The 22,279-nt window shown below is 42.9% G+C and overlaps 2 long non-coding RNA genes across 2 annotated transcripts; both read right to left on the reverse strand.

Annotated features, from left to right (window-relative positions):
- Positions 1 to 3,603: 3,603 nt before the first annotated feature.
- Positions 3,604 to 17,120, reverse strand: LOC143416149 (uncharacterized). The gene is made up of 3 exons (XR_013096524.1): positions 16,434 to 17,120; positions 10,291 to 10,396; positions 3,604 to 3,738 (listed from the first exon to the last, which is right to left on the reverse strand). It is a non-coding gene; the product is annotated as an uncharacterized LOC143416149 (long non-coding RNA).
- Positions 17,121 to 19,399: 2,279 nt separating this feature from the next.
- LOC143416150 (uncharacterized) lies at positions 19,400 to 21,127 on the reverse strand. The gene is made up of 3 exons (XR_013096526.1): positions 20,280 to 21,127; positions 20,083 to 20,194; positions 19,400 to 20,002 (listed from the first exon to the last, which is right to left on the reverse strand). It is a non-coding gene; the product is annotated as an uncharacterized LOC143416150 (long non-coding RNA).
- Positions 21,128 to 22,279: the final 1,152 nt, after the last annotated feature.

Here is a 22,279-nt window from a genome sequence, read left to right on the forward strand (position 1 = left end):
GAACAATGAACTATTTGACTGAGTTTCAATCATTTACAGACGAGCAAAACCAGGACAGAGAAAAAAGGACAAAACTGACTCAGTAAAAAACAGAAAAGAAGATCCCATGTAGATCTGTATTATGTAGAAGTTCAGCCCAACAACCAGTTCAGTTCAACACAAGTTTAAATGATTCTATCTGAACTCTGTGGAGCCTGATCTCAAGCTTTTTGAGTCTGACACAGAAACCAGAGGATCTTTCTGTGTCTTCAGATTCACTGTGATCCAGTGATGGGAGTGATTTCAGCCCTGAGTGATCGCGCTGATGTTTGCACAGAGCAGACAATGAGGTGAATGTTTGGGCACATTGGTAACAGTGAAACAGTTTATTAGTAACGTGGGATCGTTTGTGTGCAGAGTATGAACTGAGATTCCTGAAGCTCTTGTCACACTGGTCACAGCTGTAGTTTCCTTCCATGTGTCCACGTTCATGCCTGTTACGATTACTTGACTGTGAGAAGCTTCTCTCACAGTGTCTGCACTTGTGTGGTTTCTCTCCTGTGTGGACTCTTTTGTGTGATTTAAGGTCCCTTGCAGTGGTGAAGGATGACCCACACTGATCACAGAGGTGCTTTTTAACCCCACTGTGAATCAGTTCATGTTGTTTTAACTCACTTGGTGTGGTGAAGCTTCTCCCACATTCTTTGCAGTATTTCAGTTTGTCTCCAGTGTGTCTACGTTGATGTACTTTTAGGGTCTTTTGCTGACTGAAAGATTTTCCACAGAGGTCACAATGAAAGTCTTTCCCACCACCACAGTGATGACAGGGTTGAGAACTGGATCCATCTGTGTCGCTCTGCTTCTAAACAAAGACACAAAGACAGTGTAAGTCAGTCCTTCAACATTTGTATCTTGAACGTCGCCTGAAATAAAGAGCATCTCTGCAGACATCCAACTACATTTGACTGTTTCAGTTAACACACTCAGTTTACTGGGCTGCAATAACTACAATACTACCACCATAATACTACAGTAATACTAAAATCATAACTGAAAGGAAAATCTGAATAATCACTCAGAGCTGCTTTTCCATGCAGTAGAATTTCTAACATGCTAACACAGTTTAATGAGCAGAGTTGTTCCAAACAGTCAGGCTAAAATGACAAGATAACAATATAAATACATACCTCACAGCAGCTGCACTTGTAGAGTCTCTTTCTGGTGTGGATCTGTTGGTGTTCTCTCGGGTAATGTGGAGATTTAAAAGTCTTCTCACACAGGTCACATCGATAAGGTCTCTCCTCAGTGTGGGTAAACATGTGTTGTTGTAAGTGTGTGTGAGTTATAAACTGTTTGCCACACTGTTCACAGCAGTACACATCATGTCTGGTGTGAATGCGTAGGTGTGTATTTCGGCTCTCTCTCTGGCTGAAAGTTTTTCCACAGATGTCACAGCTGTATGGCTTAATTCCAGAGTGGGTAACTAGATACTTCTGTGAGCTGCTACTGCGAGTAAAAGCTCTGCCACACTGATCACAGCTGTACGCTTTAACTGCACTGTGGATGAGTTGGTGTCTTTTTAGGGAACCCTTCAAGGAAAAAGACTTTCCACACAAGTCACAGCTGAACGGTCTCTCTCCAGTGTGGATGACCTGATGCTGTTTTAGTGAAGCCTTCAGAGTAAACTCCATCCCACACTCGTCACAGCTGTATGGCTTAATTCCAGAGTGGCTAACTAGCTCTTGACCATCCCTTAAAATTTATACCCATCCTTTGCCCTTCATACCCAAAATGGTCCCCTGACAAAAGGTGATATAGCAATATCATATATGAATTTTTTTTCTGATTTTTTTCACATCAGATCTTTTAAACAACTTCAGACCTAACCACAGATATAAAGTTTTTCATTATTTTTTAAATATTTTTTTAGGTTTTTATGGCTTTGTTGTCATAAAAAACCCTGTTTTTTTGGGGTGAAAAACCCATAATATGCAATATTTTCAAAAAATGACTTGCAAATGGAAGTATTTGGCATTAGGTTATTACAGTCTTGAATAGGCAAATAATTCATAACAACATTGATTTGAATGCATTATTATTTTTGGAGTAATAAGAGTTTTTAAAATTTACACCCATGCTTTACCCTTTGTACCCACACGGGTCCCCTGACAAAAGGTGATATAGCAATATCATATATGATTTTTTTTTCTTTTTGTTTCACATCAGATCTTTTAAACAATTTCAGACCTAACCACAGATATAAAGTTTTTCATTATTTTTAAAATATTTTTTAGGTTTTTATGGCTTTATTGTCATAAAAAAAACCCTGTTTTTTGGGGGGGAAAAAACCCATAATATGCAATATTTTCAAAAAATTAGTTGCAAATGGAAATATTTGGCATGAGGTTATTACAGCCTTGAATAGGTAAATAATTCATAACAACATTGATTTGGATGCATTATTATTTTTGGAACAATAACACTTTATTGCAAAAAAACAAACTGATCTGACCTGAACAAACTCAACAACAAACTATACAAAGATGTAATTTACATTATCATACATAGCATGAACCATAAGATGGTTAGATTTTGCAGACAGGACATATCTTATATATATCTTTGTAGCAGTTACGATAATAATGTGCTGTTTGCACAATGAGCACTGCTTCCGCTTTTTGGAACGCTGCGCTTTCTCAGCAAAAGCCTCCCCTAAATTGACCGTGTGCTTTGTGTTGTGCATGCGCGCATCTGTTCATTTCGTGGCATCTGTGCAGAAATGACTAGTAAGACAAGGCTGCAAACTATTCTCACAGACTTCAAAGGTGCACCTGAATTAAAAAATGATCATCCTCTATCTTATTGGATAGACGATGATCTTTTTCTGTCTCTCCCTCCTGTTCCATTCCTGTGCCACTGGGAAACTGAACTGACCTTAACAAACTCAACAACAAACTGAACAAAGATGTAATTTACATTTTATAGCACGAACCTCTAGATGGATGGATGTTGCAGACAGGACATATCCTAACTTTTGCAGCTGTTACGATAATAATGCGCTGTTTGCAGGATGATCACTGCTTCCAAGCTCCCCTATATTGACCGCGCGCTTCGTCTTGTGTGTGCGCGCATCTGTGCATTTCGTGGCGTCTGTGCAGAAATGACTAGTAAGACCAGGCTGCAAACTATTCCCACAGACTTCAAATGTGCACTTGAATCCAAGAAGATAGAAAAGGATCTCTCTCTGTCTCTCCCCCAGCTCTGCTGACTTGCCACTGGGAGAGTAACGACTGCCCCTCCCCCCTCTGCTCAGCAAACAGGTGGCTGTTTTTGCACCCCTCCCCCCTCTGCTCAACAAATATGTGAATCTCCTTTACTATACACCACACCATAGAGGGGATCATTGAATTTTAAAAATAATCCTAAAATTCACATCCTGGGCAAGTATCATGCAACTGGTCTTTAAAATTACTGATATATTTAAAATCGAAAATCCAAAAGTACCCAAAATGGTCCCGTTTTTTGCTAGGGTAGCACGAGGGCTAGATGACTCTGTAAGCTGCTACTGCGAGTAAAAGCTCTGCCACACTGATCACAGCTGTACGCTTTAACTCCACTGTGGATGAGTTGGTGCTGTTTTAGTTTAGCCCTCACAGTAAAACCCTTCCCACACTCGTCACAGGTGTGTTTTTTCTCTCCCTTTCTTCTGTGAGGTTTGTCGGCCTCCTGAGAGCGCTGACTTCTGGCTCCATGTTGGTCCTGCAGTGACAGAGATACAAACAGAGGCAGTGAGTGAAATGCAGTCGTGGAACAAACTCAACCTTCAAACTCCATTAACACTAGTTTTAAACCTGAAGGTGGAGCGTGGCACCAAACACCTTAAAGGTCTCTTATCCCCACCTGCTGGTAGTTCTAACACATTACATCCAACCTGCTGTTAAAGATAATTCATGACTGTTCAAACACTAAAATCATGCCCATCCCTCCTGATTGTACACACACACACACACACACACACACACACACACATTATTTTATAATTTAGATTATTTTGTTGTTTCCAATTACATATTTCTATAATTTGTATAGATTTATACATCAGAATCAGAATCAGAATCAGAATCGTGTTTATTGGCCAAGTATATGTGCAGACACATACAGGGAATTTGGTTCCGGTAGATGGTGGCTCTCAAGCACAGCAATGTAAATCACACACACACACACACACACACACACACACACACACACACACACACACACACACACACACAGTGTCTATATATATACACATTACACATACATACACAAAGCTGTGTAAACCAACTATAAATAACGAATCTAAACTTATATACATAAATACAGAAATGAATGAGGTGGAATGAATACTACAAAATGTACATAAGGTGCAGTTGCAGTCTGGCAGTGGGAGCAGTGTGACAGGTCAACTGTTTAGGAGGGAGATGGCGAGGGGAAAGAAACTGTTCCTGTGTCGGGTGGTCCTGGTCTGCAGGCTTCTGTACCGTCTGCCAGAGGGCAGCAGATCAAAAAGTCTGTGTGCAGGGTGTGAGGGGTCTGTGATGATTTTCCCTGCCCGTTTCCTGGTTCTTGAGAGGTACAGATCCTGGATGGAGGGCAGGGGGGGCGCTGATGATCCTTTCTGCTGCCCGTACAGTCCGCTGCAGTCTGCTCCTGTCCTGTTTAGTGGCTGCTCCATACCAGACTGTGATGGAGGAGCACAGGACAGACTCAATGACCGCAGTGTAGAACTGGATCAGCAGCTCCTGTGGAAGACTGTACTTCCCCAGTTGTCTCAGGAAGTACATCCTCTGCTGGGTCTTTTTGAGGATGGAGTTGATGTTGGTCTCCCACTTCAGGTCCTGGGAGATGGTTGTACCCAGGAACTTGAAGGTCTTCACAGTTGACACAGGGCTGTCTGATATGGTGAGGGGGAGCAGAGTTGAGGGATGTCTCCTGAAGTCCACTGTCATCTCTACAGTCTTAAGAGTGTTCAGCTCCAGATTGTGCTGACTGCACCAGAGTACCAGCCGCTCAACTTCCTGCCGGTATGCAGACTCATCACCATCTTAAATGAGGCCAATGACAGTGGTGTCATCTGCAAACTTTAGGAGTTTGACAGCCGAGTTCTTGGAGGTGCAGTCGTTAGTGTAGAGGGAGAACAGTAGTGGTGAGAGGACACATCCTTGAGGGGCACCAATACTGAGGGACCGGGTTTCAGAGGTGATCTCCCCCAGCCTCACTTGTTGCTTTCTGTCTGTCAGGAAGCTGGTGATCCACTGACAGGTAGCTGGTGACACGCTGAGCTGGGAGAGTTTGGAGGAGAGAAGTTCAGGCACAATGGTGTTAAAAGCCGAACTAAAGTCCACAAACAGGACCCTGGCATAAGTTCCCGGGCGGTCAAGGTGTTGCAGGATGTAATGCAGCCCCATGTTCACTGCATCATCCACCGACCTGTTTGCCCGGTAGGCAAACTGCAGAGGGTCCAGCGGGTGGCCTGTAATGTCTTTCAGATGGGCTAACACCAGTCGTTCGAAGGATTTCATGACCACAGACGTCAAGGCGACAGGTCTGTAGTCATTCAGTCCTGTGATGGTGGGTTTCTTGGGAACAGGGATGATGGTGGAGCGTTTGAAGCAGGAGGGAACTTCACACAGCTCCAGGGATCTGTTGAAGATGCGAGTAAAGATGGGAGCCAGCTGTTCAGCACAGGTTTTGAGGCAGGAGGGTGAGACGCCATCTGGTCCGGGGGCTTTCCTGGGCTTCTGTTTCTGGAATAGTCGGCTCACATCCTGAGTGTGTATTCTTAGTTTCAGGGAGGAGGAAAGGGGGGTGAGAGGTGTGGTGGAGGTCGTTGAGTCTGGATTGGAGAGGGTGGTGGTGGTCGTTGAGTCTGGATTGGGGAAGGTGGGGGTGGTCGTTGAGTCTTGATTGGGGAGGGGCAGGGTGAAGGGGGGAGAGATGGAAGGTGTGTTGGGGGTCAATGTCTGAAGCAATGTCCCTGGGGAGGGGAGGGTGGGGCGTGGGAGTCTGTCCGTCTCAAACCTGCAGTAGAAAGTGTTTAACTCGTTGGCCAGGTCTTTGTTTGCTTCAATAGTGGGTGGGGGGCGTCTGTAGCTGGTGATTTCCTGCAGGCCCCTCCACACTGACGCAGGGTCGTTGGCTGAGAGCCGTTCTTCCAGCTTCTGGGAGTAGATCCTTTTAGCTGCTTTGATCTCCTTGGTCAGTGTGTTCCTGGCTTGCTTGTACAGGACCCTGTCACCACTTCTGTAGGCGTCCTCCTTGGCCTTACGAAGATGTTGGAGTTTAGGAGTGAACCATGGTTTATTGTTGTTGTATGTGCAAAAGGTCTTTGTTGGCACACACACGTCTTCACAGAAACTGATGTATGATGTCACAGTGTCCGTGAGCTCATCTAGGTTGTCAGATGCAACTTGAAAAACAGTCCAATCAGTGGAGTCAAAACAGTCCTGTAGTTCCTGCTTTGCTGCGTTAGTCCACTTCTTCACAGTTTTGACTACAGGCTTGGCACGTTTGAGTTTTTGCCTATAAACTGGAATAAGATGGACCAGGCAGTGATCAGAATGTCCCAAAGCTGCCCGGGGCACAGAGCGATAGGCATCTTTTAGAGTGGTGTAGCAGTGATCCAGTATGATGTTGTCCCTGGTGGGGCAGTCTATATGCTGTCTGTATTTAGGGAGTTCGTAGTTTAGGTTTGCTCTGTTAAAATCCCCAAGAATAATTGTAAAGGAATCCGGGAATTTCCTCTCCAGGGTAGTAATCTGGTCAGCCAGCTCGCACAGTGCGTTGTTCGCGTTGGCCTGTGGAGGGATGTAAACTCCGACCAGCATGAAGGAAGAAAACTCCCGCGGTGAATAAAAAGGTTTACAGTTGATGAAAAAACTTTCCAAGTGTGGGCTGCAGTGTTTCTGTAACACTGTGACATCAGTACACCAACCTTCATTAATGTAGAAGCAGACTCCACCACCCTTTGTTTTCATAATTATTCAGTGATAATAAATCCTATGTTTGTTTATTCTAAAGGAACCCCGTTAGCTTCCACAACAGATGTTGCTCGTCTTCCGTCAAATACTCACATAAAATATTCCACAATAAAGTGGATTCAAGATATCCACATAATTTCACTCTTACATCCACAGTGAGGTTTCACAATTGTTCAAATATAAGCAATCAATAATAATAATAATAATAATATCAATAACATTGAGGCACATTACACAAATTTCAAAAACAAATCATGTCTTACAATATTTACAACAACTAAAAGCTCTGTAAATCGGCTTTTAAGTGTTCATTGAAGTTTTGAATAATTCTCTAATTTTTTAAGGCAACTTATTCCACTTAAAAGTTGCTCTCAATGTAACAGTTTTACAAAACGTTACTTTTAACTCGAGCATTTACTAAGTTGCAGCTTGTTGAAAACTGTGTAATATGATGATGTATTTCATCTGGATACTGCAGCTGAGCAGAATAAATGTGGCGTGTTTAACAGAATTGCTTTCTTTAGAACTACAAGTAAGCCATAGAATATTTTAGCCTGTACAGGAAGCCAAGAAAGGTTATTATGCATTTGATCAATATTAGTATAGTATGAACATCTTCACACTAATCTGGACGCCTTATTCTGGACTAACTGAAGTCTGTTAAGATCTGTCTTATTAGCTGCTGACCAAATGATTGAACAATACTCCAGATGAGACATTACTAGTGCATTAATGACATCTTTCATAATGAAGAAGTGATACACAAAGAGCATTTCATAGCCATAGCTATGCCTTGTCGGCAGAGTTATGTGACATTAGTGATGTTTGTAGTTTCAGCGTTAACTTGGTTTTAAAGCCTTTAAAATATACGCCGTTCAATAGTCGACCTTAATCTTACAGAGAATCTGATGATTTTGTGGATAATTAAAGTCAGTCATATATCCACAAACACAACAGGCTGAAAGTCAGTGATGCTGCTCGGTTTGCAGTCCTGAACATCACGGCACAAGCAGGATTCACTGCACTGTTAATGTGAGCTGTGTTATATTGCTGCCTCTGTTCGGTGGTGTCGAGCCAAACGCACTTTAACGTGTGTTTGAACGAGCTGACGGTTCACTCGTTAAGCTGAAAGAAAGATGCTTTAATCACAGCAGTCACACATGTGTCCACTGCACCATCTGGAACTCTTCTTGTTTACACTCGTAATAACACAAACACTAAATCCTGCTTCTCTGCTGCTGTTGTGTAGCAGTGTGTACACCTGAGACTGCCACCTGTCTGTCTGTCCTGCACTCTCTCTCTGTTTCTTTCTCTCTGATTGTGTAATAAAAGTATGAACATGTGTTTATAAGTTACACTTGTGTTTGAATCCTGCAGCTTATCACACATTTGATTTCCATGTGTGACGACTGCAAGTGTCCAGAGTGAGGACAGACTGAGGGACCCACTGCTGCACATCATCTGTGAGGCTTTGCAGCCCTGATGATCCACCAGGACAAACTCAGCAGTGTGTGAGGAAGAGGAGGAGGAAGAGCCAGCAGCAGCTGACAGATGGAGAGAATAGACAGACTGTTCCCTGTTTGTGAAGGACTGCTAGGAAAGTTTAACATAACTGTCTGTGCTGAATCAGTCTTATTAGGTAATGTTCACATAATGTGATCATCCCAGTGTTTCCAGTGTGGGAGAAAGTACTCAGAGTACTCAGGGCCTTCAAGTTACACACTATGAAAGGCAGCAACAAGTTTAATGTTCAGAAACCTAAAGTCTGTATCAGCAGCAGAATGGAGCTAAAATAAATGTTGGTTTCAGTTCTATGAAGCTTTGAGTATTTTGGATCAGTAGCTGCTGTGTTTGTTGCATCATATTGCTGTAACTGTTTATATGCTTTATATATTCTGAGCTAAGTTGATCTATAGTGTTACATCATATTCTATAAGGATGTTATGTGTTTGTAGACTTTCTGCCCAGTTTGACCCATTTAGCAGACGTCAGCCTGTTTAAGGCTCTGATATCTATTCTGTGTGACTTACAGCAGTTATGACATGGTCTGATTTTCTCACCCAATAAAGGAATATTTCATATATCAGTCGACTCTTCATTCTATCAGACACAGTTATCACAGCTCGTACATTTGCTTTTTACACATGTATGTAAGCATTGAGCCACATTTAGTACCAACATATTAAATGAACAATATTTGTCTCTTATATATGATACATCTGTATACACACTGTCACAGATACTTGTCTGTGAGTGAAGTGATTAATATAATAACTATAATATTGGCCATATTATATTTACATTACCACAGTGAGATGACTTTAGTCTCATGAACAACATCAGCTAATTGTTATTTACAGCTAATCTTAAACGACTGTTCAGCACAGAAATGAAGCCCAACAATCATGTTTCACAGTCCTGTGGTCTCAGCCTCAGATACTCATCAAATCACACAGAGCTCATGTAGAAACAAATGAACTAAATATGTTCTCCTTCATTTCTGTCAAACAAAGCTGTATGAAACGTTTCCAGCTGTTAGTATCATGGTTGCTAGGCAACCTGGGCAGCGCGACGGAGGCTAGACGTCCCATTTCACGAGCCTACGAGCCTCGCACTTCGGCCTTAGCGGTCTTTGAGTACGCGGCCCTTGAGGACTTTAAAGCTGCAGAACCTGAATCGGGATACAGCCATGATGATCTCCAGCCTCGTGCTCGCCAACATTCTGACCTGAGTTAAGAAGACGATCACTGAAATGGTCTCAGCAGGTCCTTTGATGACAGCAATGAAATGCAGCGGTAAGGCTTTTTGGGGATTAAGTTCGTTTTCATGGCAAAGAAGGACGATGCAGTTCATCTGATCACTCCTCATAACATTCTGGAGTGCAGGCAAAATGTTATTATAAAAACTTAAGCAGCAACTTCTCCAGGTTCCAATATTTATGCAATTCTCAAACCTTTTGGCCACGACTGTATAACCTCTTCTGAAGTTTAGTGGATGTTATACATGGTTATGCTCAGGATGTGTCGGCCAGTTTCCACTGGAAACGCCTTTTGGTTAAACTGTGAGCGAGGAATTTGCATTTGCACTGTTACATTTTTATATAACTTTAATGCACATAAACAACAGCTGCTTGTTTCAGTGAAAATACATTGATGGGTTTTTAATAAAGTTGTGGAGCTGTAAAGTATTTTGTCTGGTGTCAATTCTATCGTCAGCTACATCGTTATGGCAAATGTTCAAATGTATATGGTGATAAATATCTTTGGTCATATGGTCCTGCTCTGTCTGTCACCTTCTGTGTTGAGCTCATTGTTTCCTCTGTAGTGGCTGAGCTGAGTCCAAGTAGCTGAAAATGTTCCTCTGCTGCTCCGTCAGACTCTCCTCCTCCTGCTGATCAGCTGGGACACAAAACAGATCTTTGTTAGGCTCCACACTGCACTGAAGAGTCAAAGTGTCTCATATGTTCATCTGACAAGTAAAAGAACACATTTTTGTTTCCCGAGGTGGGCAACTTGTTGGAAACAAACACAAAAGCTTTGAGCACTGATACCTGCCATTGCTGGCATTGAAAGATGCAACGCCAGCAATGTGGATTGTCAAGACTCAAACCAATCATCAAGCAAAGACAACAGGGATCATTTGTTTCTGTTTATTTAGCATTCACAGCATTTGTAGTTGCCTTCTGTGCAGGGGAAGTCCACGCACACTGTGTGGTACCGCCATCCCATTCAACCTCTGTAAGAGAAACGAGGTTGTCTGAGACTGAAATGATATTAACTAAAGAAGTGGTGATTTGTAAAACTTCACATTTTGATCCGGGACGTAATCTGCAAATAGCTCAATAGCCCCTAACCCTAGCCTATTTTGTCATCCTTCTGTTCTTGCAAAAACAAAACACAGCAAGACAAAACCTCCACCTTTCTTCTACAGGCTGGGTGAGTTGTTGTGGACATTCACTAATCCTAAAGTCGGCACCGTTTTTGTCTCAGTACCAAGTCAGTTAAAACTTTTAGTCGTCAGTCCGTCACAGTCCAGTCACATGCATACATCCATACACATTCATACCAGAAGTTGCTGATAACGGAGTCTCACGCGCAACCTATTCGAGCCTCCATCACCAGCAAGACGACGTCATCATTTTAAAGGAAACAGTTCCTTGTTTGTTTTTTCCTTCTTTGGACTGGATTCCCATACGGAAAAGAAATAGTAAAAACTTATATGTGATTACTCATGAAAGTGGCCACTTTCATGAGTAAATCATATAAGGCTTACATGATTTACTCATGAAAGTGGCCACTTTCGCATTACTTTCATACATTGTTTTAGTAAGTATCCAAAACATACAAGTTTCATTATATAATTTTTCAAGGGATCTTATATCTGTTTTCACACTTATATGCTTTTCATACAAGTTTCACACAAGACAGATACAAACTTTATAAGATTTATATATATCTTTTCCATATGGGTTGACTCGCTGCAATCCTTTTAGGCTCAGGACTTCTCATGTGATCAATGTCCCATATAAGTGAATTTCTCCCAAGCCCATTATAATCATGGAGAAAAACACTTTGCGACTGTTTCCAGTAAGAATATTTCATAGCGCTTTAAAGTTCAATCTCTCAGGCCTGGATTAAAGAGCTGATTTGTTAAATCAGGAACTCACAAAATACCAAAATATCACCACCGGTGGATCACACCTCTCAGATGTTCTTATCTCAGTGCACTGTAACAAAAGCACAAACAAACGTAACCAATAAAATACTAATAAAGTAACAAATACTGGGGCCCGTTGCAAACATGTCCAAACATAAAACCATCCATCTCTCTCTTAGAGAAAGAAAACAATCCAAACCTCACTGATAGAATCAACCTAGTGTTAAGCAAAACCCAAAACTCAACCAAAACTTCACCAGAAAGTTTTTCTCCCTCCCGGGACAATATTGTGCAGGAATACAGGTACCGTAAGTCCTTTTTGCACTGACAAAAACATGTTGGATTGACTTAACTCAATAGTGGACACTGGTTGCACACAAATGCTTTGCTTTGGCAGAAACTTAAACAACTAAGTTAAATCGACACAACCTTTTCATATTCTCTCCGAAATAAAACTCACACCGTTCATTCATCATTTTCACTCTGTACCACTGCTCCTTATGAGGCTGTGTGAAGCACAATAAACAATTCAGTGGAGGCCTTAAGCCATAAACAGACATCACGCACAGATATTGTTTTCACTACCCAACTGCTTTAGACCCTGTCCCCTAAATCTACACAAATGCCCTCTGGGTGGCATGAAATGCATTTAACCAATAAACAATCAATGGCTTCTTGTTGTTTGTCAGGGGTAGACATTTGTTCACAAGTAAGAGAAATAAGACACTGCAGACCAGACTCAGAGAGTTTTAAGAACGTGCGCACGGGTGAATGTCTCTGAGAAGACACACACACCGAGTGCAGGCTTGCTTGCTTTATTTATAGGGCAAAGCAGGTTACATAGTACTTCCTCTTCTGTGAGAAGTCAAAGAGAGGTTAGGCATTAGCTCAGCTTATCTGATCTTTCACACACTGGAGTAAAGAATACAGAAGTATATCATGCTTTATCTGACATCACAGACACTGAAATAAAGAATGCATCATGTTCTTATTAACAATAGGCTCGGTTATGTGAAAATATATGAACACTTGAATATAAGGCACACTTGATTATATTGTATTTCATAAAAATCCCCTTACATTGTTGTAACCGACTCCGTATTTGGATGTTTGTGTGCAGCATTTGTTAGTAAAGCATTCTTCATTGCATCAGCGTGTGTATGGATCACTTCTCAGTGTATTGAATCAGCATTTCGATTTGTGCACGTGTGTCTGTCATTTCTCACTCAATCAACGAGTGCATATGTGTTCATATGTGTGTTTCTCTTCATTCTGAGTCAGTGCATGTAGATGTGTGTGTTTGTGTGGGTGTTTGTGTTCATCACTTTCCTGTTCTGGTGTTCTGGGTAAACCACGGCCTGAAGCGTGCCCTGGGTCCTGCCCTCCTCCTTTTCAGTCCGTTTGCATCCGTTGGTGCTGCTGCTCAAAGTTCTGTCCATACTGGTTCTGGCCCCAATTGAGGCAGTCCTTTTCTCCAGTGTCCTGCATCTTCTCCTTGTTCCACTCCTCCTTAACTTGACCCTTTGCTTCTGTAGCTCCTTCAAGGCTTGCTCCTGCTGTTGGAGCTTTTTCGTCAGGTTTGGCAACCTCCTGCTCCAGCAAGCTCCGGCCTGATTTCAAGTCCTGTGTCTGGGACTCCAAGCCTGATGGGTTCGATTATCAGCCAGCTCCTCCTGATCCATGCTCAGTTTCTGCTCTGATGCCTTGAGCTCTTACTGAGGGCAGAAACCTCAGAGTCTTCTCCGTACAGGTCAGATTGAAGTTTATTGATGTTTCCCTTGCTTTGCTCCACGGCCTTCTACAACTCTGCTGTTCGGCTCTTCTCAGAGGTCAGCTCCTGGCCGAGCCCCGGCACCTGTGCCTTCAGCTTATTTTCTCCTGGTGCTTTTGTCCATTCTGAGGTGCCTCCTGACCTCAGTTACTCCTCCTGTCTCTGGCACGCCCTTTTTGTTGCCCGATCATGCGTGTTGGTCCGTCACTGTCCTGCACAGTTTTAATGCAGAGTTGTTAAGGTCAGCATTGTCTTGCTCGGCCTCACTTTTCATCTGGGCTTAATGGGCGTCTCGTCACAGCTCTGTCAGCTGAAGCTGTCTGGAAATCTCCCCGTGTAGTGAAACGGGCCTTGGATTTAATGCTCTCCGTCTCTGCTGCATGAGATCGTTTTCCTGCAGCACTGTTGACATTTTCAGGTTGTTGTTGTGGGTCCAGCTGCTGTAGCATTTGGTCAGGGTCACATCAAAGATGGTAGAGGAGTGAGCAAAGATGGTAGAGGAGTGAGCAACGATGGTGGAGGGGAGAGCAGGAGTCCAGGTCAGCCTCGGCTTTCCGGGCCGACAAAGCAGCCTGTAATCAAGCATTCAAGCCTTCTCTCCCCCTTTTTTTGTTTTTTCTCACCATATAACAGAGGTGGGACCAAGTCATTGTTTTGCAAGTCTCAAGTAAGTCTCAAGTCTTTATCCTCAAGTCTCAAGTCAAGTCTCAAGTAATGTCAGGCAAGTCAGAGTCGAGTCTCAAGTCACTGGTGTAAAAGTCCGAGTCAAGTCACAAGTCTGAAACTTTGAATTTCAAGTCCTTTCGAGTCTTTAAAAAAAACAACGAAAAAAAGCATGTTGCAGTTATATGCTAAATGTAAATATTAGACCATGTAATTTTAAAATCTGTGTTTTTCTCAACACATGACAAAATAGTGAACTTAGAAAATATACACAAATTGTGAAATTGCACCTCTTTAAAATGCAGCTCAATTAAACCTAGCTCCAAGAATAATTTTCACCGACAGTTCTGAGATAAGCTGCATGTTATTCTTGGATGCGGTTGTAGGACCAGCTTTAAAATCGCATGACAAAAATATCATACACATTAAAAAAACTGTATCACCAACGTAGCCTGGACAACATTTGCTAGTTAGATGAAGTCAGCTATCTCATCGTAGCATATTTATAATCATACGGTTCTTGGAGTGAGTGCATACACTCATGAAGTTTAGTAACTTCCGGTCACTGCAACAAGCCCAGGTACAGTTTACCGACAGATGGGTGCAGGACTTTGAAACGCACCGTGTCGAACGAAAGACCATCGTACGTATCATAAGTTTACCAGTCTCACAAATCGTCGTCATAAATACACATTCATTAACCGTTTATTAATAGGACCTTTGAGCTCAACGGTAATTAATTAGTAGTGGAAATAATTTCTGGTACACGTTACAGAAATGTAGCAGTGACAACAATATTGTATGCTGTAATCGTACTGGGCAATTAGTGATACAAAAAACCTGTTTTATCCTGTGAATAAAAGTATATGTTTTTGTCAGTGTACCATAATAACAGAAGCGAAACGCAATATTGTGTCAGGACAATTCACTATTTATGCACAATAAATAAAGGAGCATAGCGCGACAATTTCTGTTCAGCGCCAGACTTGCTTGTAACCTATATCACCAATTATGTTATGAAAATGACGTATTAACTATTAAAAAACACTGACCTTCGTGTAAATGCTTGGAGCAGAGTAACCTGTGAGCTGGAGTGTTCTGGGACGTTATATTTGATCTTTGAATGGCTGCAATCCAGGCCATCCGTCGCGTCTTTGTTACTTCGGAAACATGGCTCGAACAATTTCTCTTCAACGACGTAATCCGATAACAACCGATCTCTTTACCCGTCGGCTTCCCGTGGCTGTCATGCGACCGGCTATTGCAGTTAATAATACAACGGCTTCTTGACATTTTTGTGTTTCTTTTTATCGCTGTGTGACTGATTTTAATTGAAAGTCTGCGTGCGCTACTACCGCTTGCCACGAGTTCCCAGAATCCTTTGCGGTTCTACCCGTGAATGACGTCACATTTTCAATCTCTATATAATATGCATGTTAAATTTTATATTTGGGGTAAAATATCAAGTCTTTTCAAGTAAACCGGTTCAAGTCCAATTCAAGTCCCAAGTCATTGGTATAAAAGTCCAAGTCAAGTCACAAGTCTTAGAACATTTTTTCAAGTCAAGTCTAAAGTCATAAAATTAATGACTCGAGTCTGACTCGAGTCCAAGTCATGTGACTCGAGTCCACACCTCTGCCATATAATCCACTCATGACCCACCAAGCTGACAGGACAACACAGGTACATGTTAAAATTCTTAAGATCATGTTTAAAAGCCCAAAAATGGACATTTCTTTCACTCAGTAATCACTTGTATTAATCAATCAGCAGAAAACATGTCACAATTTGAATCTTTTTACCACTAAATTTGTTGTGTCTTCACTGGTTGGTCAGACCAGTGTCTTTTTGAAGTTAAGTTGTTGTCCTGTGTAACACTTTTACCACCGGCTCGTGTGACAAGACTCCCCCCTTATGCCTTCGGGTGCAGTCTTGACTCTACTTAAACATTCTGTGATAAAAGATACATCTCGAAAAATAAATATCAGTCTAAGGTTCATATGATTCTCGTGTCTACACAGACAAGCGGAGGCTAAGGAAATACACTTAACCGATTAAGGCTAATACATGTGAATACTCAAATGATAAGACACCATGCAATAAACCCAACACAGGATCTCAGGGTTAGAAAATGTATTAAACAATTGCAGGAAATTCACATCCAACCCTTTTTTTTTCTTCATGAAAAAAACACATATACAAAACATACAATAAACCCCCGGGGGATAGATTTTAGTATTTTTTCCCTTAACCTGTCCAATGTTATTCTTTCCCCAGAGTGCACTCTTAGTTTATTTTTGTTGTTGGCGCGCTTTAGTTGGAGCTCTTAATAATAACAACAATACCTCCGAGTATCCGTGATGTCTCCACCTCCTCCGATGAATAACTCGCTCGTTGTGGTAGCAACCGTCTCCACTCGCGGCAGCGAGCAACGAATCTCCGGTTCCTTAGATAGCAGCAAATCATCCACGGTTAGCGACTCTCTCCCGAGACAACTCTCAAACTCCGTCTCTTCGCTCCGGCGGAATCTCCGTTAGCCAGGACCGTGGCGTTAGCCTAGCTCCAGCTAGCCAACGTAGCCAAACGTGCCTCGTGCTTAGCCAAGCACAAAAGATACGGGAAGCCCGGCTCAAACGCTCCGAATGATTACCGGGAAGTCCGCAGACGGGTGATATGTTGTTGCCGAACAACTTTGGTGACATAAGCAGTCCCGAAGTCCATGCTTCGTCTATGCCATTTTAGTAATCCTCCTTTTTTTCTCCTCTCTTCCTCCCGAGTCTCTTTCCCCCGGAAGTCATCTGCAAGTCATGACCTCTCGTGACGTAGCATACAAAACAAGTTACACTTCTTCTCTTTTAACAGACATTCACATTCCATGAAATTATGGTTTTTTAACGTAACTGATTTTTTCACACACTATTTATGCATTTTAATACAAACATTTATATCACATATCTATACCACTCTTAACCTCACCATGAACTGTTATTTTCTCTTCGACTTATTCTCATGAAAACAAAATAAATACCACTGATATTTATCAGAGTATTACACCTGCAACCCAGAGAGTTTATTTGTTAGTAGTGGATAAACTTTATCATTTAACAACAGGTGTGTGTTAAGTTTCGCTGCTTTAACCTTGTTGGAAAATCTTCACGTGTTCATGAATGTAAGCTGTTTCTTCATTGCGTGTGTGCGTTTGTAGGTGGGCTAATTTAACTTTTTTTTCTCAAACCAGGAATTCCTCTAGCACGTGCCTCTCTCTCACATTACTCTGCTTGTGTGTTTTGTTTCACCTTTTTGTTGTGATGCTCCGGACGCCTTCCCAACCTCCACAAGTCTGTTGGCCCCAATTTTATGTGTTAAAACTTCTCTTAATTTCTCCTCTAATTCTCTCCTCGCTGCTGTCTTTTCCACAGCTGCTGATTCTTGCTGAGTGTGGTTTCCATTACTATAATTTTGCTTCGGCCGCTGTGCTTGTGGGGGCAGTTGGCCCAGGCCTGTAGCCACATGTATCAACACACTAAGAGATTTATTTAATATCATTTTCATCACAATCTTACTCTGCCGACTGAAGTGCCGGTCTAAATCATGCACGATTTGTCTCTTCTTGTCACGGCGGGGTGCGCCGATGTGTGATGAAACAGGACCCAAAAGCAGATGAGGACGATGAGTTGTAAGTTTGAACAGAAAGGTGATCCTTTAATGATAACGGCAAGGGAAAACCAGGAAACCAAAGCAAACTGTCAAAACACTAAGAAACAAAACACTAAGAGGTACTAAGACCAAAAACTATAACTATAACTGTGGTGGAAAATAACAGGCAAAGACTATGACTAAGACTAATGTAGAACTGACAGACGAAAACCATAACTATGACTGAGGGTGAGGAAAACTAACAACGACTAAGACTAAGGTAAAAAAAAACAGACGACCTGACAATGGCATGCAGAAAACAAAGGGCTTAAATACATACATGAGGTGATCAGGGGAAGTGGAGACACATGGGGGAACAGCTGACTGACATAAACCTAATGACAGGACCAGGGCCCTGTTTCAGGAAGCCGGTTTAGAAAACTCAGAGTGAAAAACGATACGCAGGGTTGAGTAACCCCGAACTGTCCAACTCGGAATATTCGGTTTCAGAAAGGCTGATAACAATTAGTTCAGTCAACGCGGAGTTGCTTTAACCCCAAGTGAAGCGCGCGGACGAGGATACATAAAGCCCTGATAAGCGGAGCACAGATTAAGCGAGTCACCATGGAGACGGAGGGAAAGAAGGCGTGATCAATGTATTTTACAGCGCTTGAGGCCGAAATTCTGATGGCAGTATATGCCGATAACACGCAAATTCCGCGGAAAAAAGTAACACAGCCACAGCTGCGAAAGACAGGGAGCATGTATGGCAAAACATAGCCGACAGAGTCAATGCGTGAGTGTTAATATAAACATTGATCTAGGGATTTCCACCCATTTAACACGTTATTTTATCATATGTTATTTTATTTGTTATTTTATACATTTTATTTTGTGATGTGATGTGAGCGCAGGTGCAACCCAACAGGCCCCAAACGTTCCTGGCAGCAAGTAAAAATGAAATATAAAAATATAGTCCAAACAGGTAAGGTGTAATTGTATTATGAGCCATAGTGCTTGGTCTGTTTGTCCAATGTAAATCAATTGCAGTTAGAGGCTACATTAATTTTCTTTCTGTAAGCACTTATTGAAATTATCTGAGCACATTACAAGTACATATTTGCTTACTCTGTATGCTCAAATGTGGCCCGTTATAGCCAACAGAAAAAAAGCGGAGGCCCGAAAAACAGGTGGGGGTCCTCCACCACCGCCACTCACAGAGGCTGAGCAGTTGGCCCTCAGCCAAAACAGTGGGCGCCCTGTGGCCGAAGGCATCTCTGCGGGGACATCCTCTGAGTCAATAACCCCGCAAGACACAAGTGCCTACATAGGGGGTAAATTCAAAATAATACATGATGTGCATACATCCTTTCTTCACAGTCACCTTTGCAGTGCTACTCATTCATTTGATAAACTCTTTACCATAATGGATTATTTTGTAGTGAAGTTATGTTCCTACTGATTTTGCCTTCCCTCAGGCTTGGTTGTCTTTGAGAGCATAATGACAATGAAGTGTAAGGTGATTGGTATGTTTGTTAATTGCCATTTGGTCCCTTGTAAGTTATAAGTGACCTGTATAAACCTCATATTCTATCAGTTGATGGTGGTGGTGTACTGCATCTGGTGCAGCCTCCTGTTGAGCCAGACCAACATGCAGTTGTGAGTAATACTCCACAGATTATATGAGTTTACAGTAGAACAGCAATGTTGTTTATTTCTTTACTACAGGAAAATAATGAAGAAACATTGACAGCTGTTACAGAGGAGGAAGCAACAGAGACACTTTATGAGGTGTACATCTTTTAATACTTTGTGTACAGGAAACACAGGTGACCAATAAAGCCAGTTGAACAAAAAATCTGTTTATTCGTCTTTCAACATGTTGAGGTGATGGGTCAAAAGAAATGATTGTGACATATGGTGTCTCTGACTGCACTTCCATCTTGTATGTCCGTGGGAGGGTCAGGATGTTCATGGTTTGGATCACTGCTGATGTTTGGTTCAGAAGGACAGTGTTCTCCTCTAATTGTGGCAATGTTGTGAAGAATCACACATGCCACAATAATGTCACATGCCCTTTCTGGGGTGACCCTGAGTCTTTGCAGGCACTGGAACCGGGCCTTAAGCATTCCGATAGTCATTTCAATTCTGGCTCTTGTCCTGCAATTAGCCAGATTATATCGCTGCTGTGGGCCCGGTTCAGGGTCAGGGTAAGGGGTAAGCAAATAGGGTAAACATGGATACCCCCTATCACCAAGCAAGTAGCCAGTGAACTCTCCTAAGACAGAAGGATACACTTCAGTTCAAATGTCCCTGAAGCAATTGGTCTTTATATATTTTAAAGTATTCTCAACTCACCATGTCCAAATTTTGTGCTCAGTGTACATTCACGGAATATTTGTGAGTCATGGACAGAGCCTGGCCACTTGGCTTCCACATTTGTGATAATGTTGGCAGCATCACATATGATCTTCACAGTGCAGAGAACACAAATTAGCATCCATTACTATAATGAAATAATTTGTTAGTTTGAAATGCTACAGGGAACTATGTACCTGTACATTAATGCTGTGGAAAGACTTCCTATTCACATAGTCTCCTTCATTTACTAAAGGAGCAATGACTGGAATGTGAGTGCCATCTATACAGCCAATCACGCCTGGGAACCCTGAAAATAAATGTAAAATTTAAGTAGTAGTCCAAGTATCACCACACCATAAATTAAGTTTTGGTCATCCTGATACCTGCAATTTTGTGGAATCCCTCTTTGATGAATCTTGTGGGTCTATGACCGGGGAACACCACAAACGTGTACAGGAGACGTTTCAGTGCAACTGTAACATTCCTGACTGCCCGACAGACGGTAGCCTTGGAAACGTGCTCAGCATCACCAATATTATACAGAAAGCTCCCGTTTGCAAAAAAACGAAGCGCAATACAAATAATATGTACAGAACTGAGAGCATGTCCGCGATGTGTCACATGCGTAATATATGGCCTGAGGATGTTATTCAAATAACTTATAGATTGTGCTGAGAAACGGTAACGTTCGCACAGAAAATCATCAGGAAATGATAAAATGTCCAAACGCGCTCTAATCACTCTCTCCCGGCGGAGAGCTCTGCGGAGAATTTGGGCTTCACGATCTACTGGCTCTTCAAGGAAGGGACACGCCATGTCCGACACTTCCTACTGTCAGGTTTCCGACAAAGGGGCGGAGACAGTCAGGGTTAGTTGTAGTAAACCTGCTAGGGGGCAGGTTAGCTTCACGGCGTGTGTCGTCATAGTGACTCACTCAGGCTTCAGCTGAACTCGCTTTGTGAAACCGAAAACCCAGAGTTTTCGTTAACTCAGGGTATACTTACTCAGTTTTTCCACTAAACCGGCTTCCTGAAACAGGGCCCAGGAGAGGAAAGCTAAATACAATGAACAAAGAACACATGACACTGTCAGAATAAAACAGGAAATACTAAAACTAAACATGACAACACCACTAAACAGACCTAATACGTGATGAATAAATACAAAACCCCAAAACATAGAAAACCCAGGAACAATAACTGCCTAAACTAAAGGCAAATAGGAAATAACACAAAAACTAATAACATATCAAAAAATAAGAAAAATACAAAGAAAACTCAGAGTGCTGGGTCGGAGACCCAGCCTGTGACAGAGCCCCCCCCCCCCCCTTAAGGGTGGATTCCAGACGCCCAAAAACACCCAGAAAACAAACACAAAACCACAACAACCCACCCAGGGCGGGCGGAGGGGGACCAGGAAGGAGGGCCAGAAACAAAACCACAAAAAACAAAGCACCAGAAGCACACAGGCCAAAAACAACAAGGGCATAAAAGTCCAAGACCCAGCTTCAGGAGGGCGACCATGAACCCGGCAGAACAGGAGAGAATGGCGAAGTGGTTCAGGTGGCCGCCCCGGAGGTCGACAGCAAAACAAAAGAAAGTTCAAAAGTTCAGGAGGCCGACCAGGAGGCCAACGGTCCAGCAGTCCAAAATCCATGAGCTCAGGGGGCCGACCCGGAGGTCGAGAGCACAGCAGGTCAGAGGTCAAAAGTTCAGGGGGCCGACCCGGAGGGCAACGATGTCCAGCTGACGGCCCGAAAAGCGGCCGGCGATCCCGAGGGGCAAAACGAGGCTTGGGCGACAGCAACACAGCCGCAGAACCAGGCGAGGCCGACATAGAAACAGAGGCCGAAGCTGGACCAGGCGAGGGCGAAGCAGAAGCCGAGGCCGAAGCTGGACCAGGCGGAGGCAAAGCAGGAACAGAGGCCGAGGCCGGACCAGGCGAAGCAGAAGCTGAGGCCGAAGACGGACCAGGCGAAGCAGAAGCTGAGGTCGAAGCCGGACCAGGCGAAGCACAGGCAGAAGCTGGACCAGACGAGGCAGAAGCAGAGGCCGAAGCTGGACCAGGCGGACACGAAGCAGGAGCAGGACCAGGTGACAGCAAAGCAGGAGCAGGACCAGGTGACAGCGAAGCAGGAGCAGGACCAGGCGAGGCAGAAGCAGAGGCCGGACCAGGCGAGGCAGAAGCAGAGGCC

Source organism: Maylandia zebra, unplaced genomic scaffold (assembly GCF_041146795.1).
Source record: "Maylandia zebra isolate NMK-2024a unplaced genomic scaffold, Mzebra_GT3a scaffold25, whole genome shotgun sequence".
Lineage (NCBI taxonomy): Eukaryota > Metazoa > Chordata > Actinopteri > Cichliformes > Cichlidae > Maylandia > Maylandia zebra.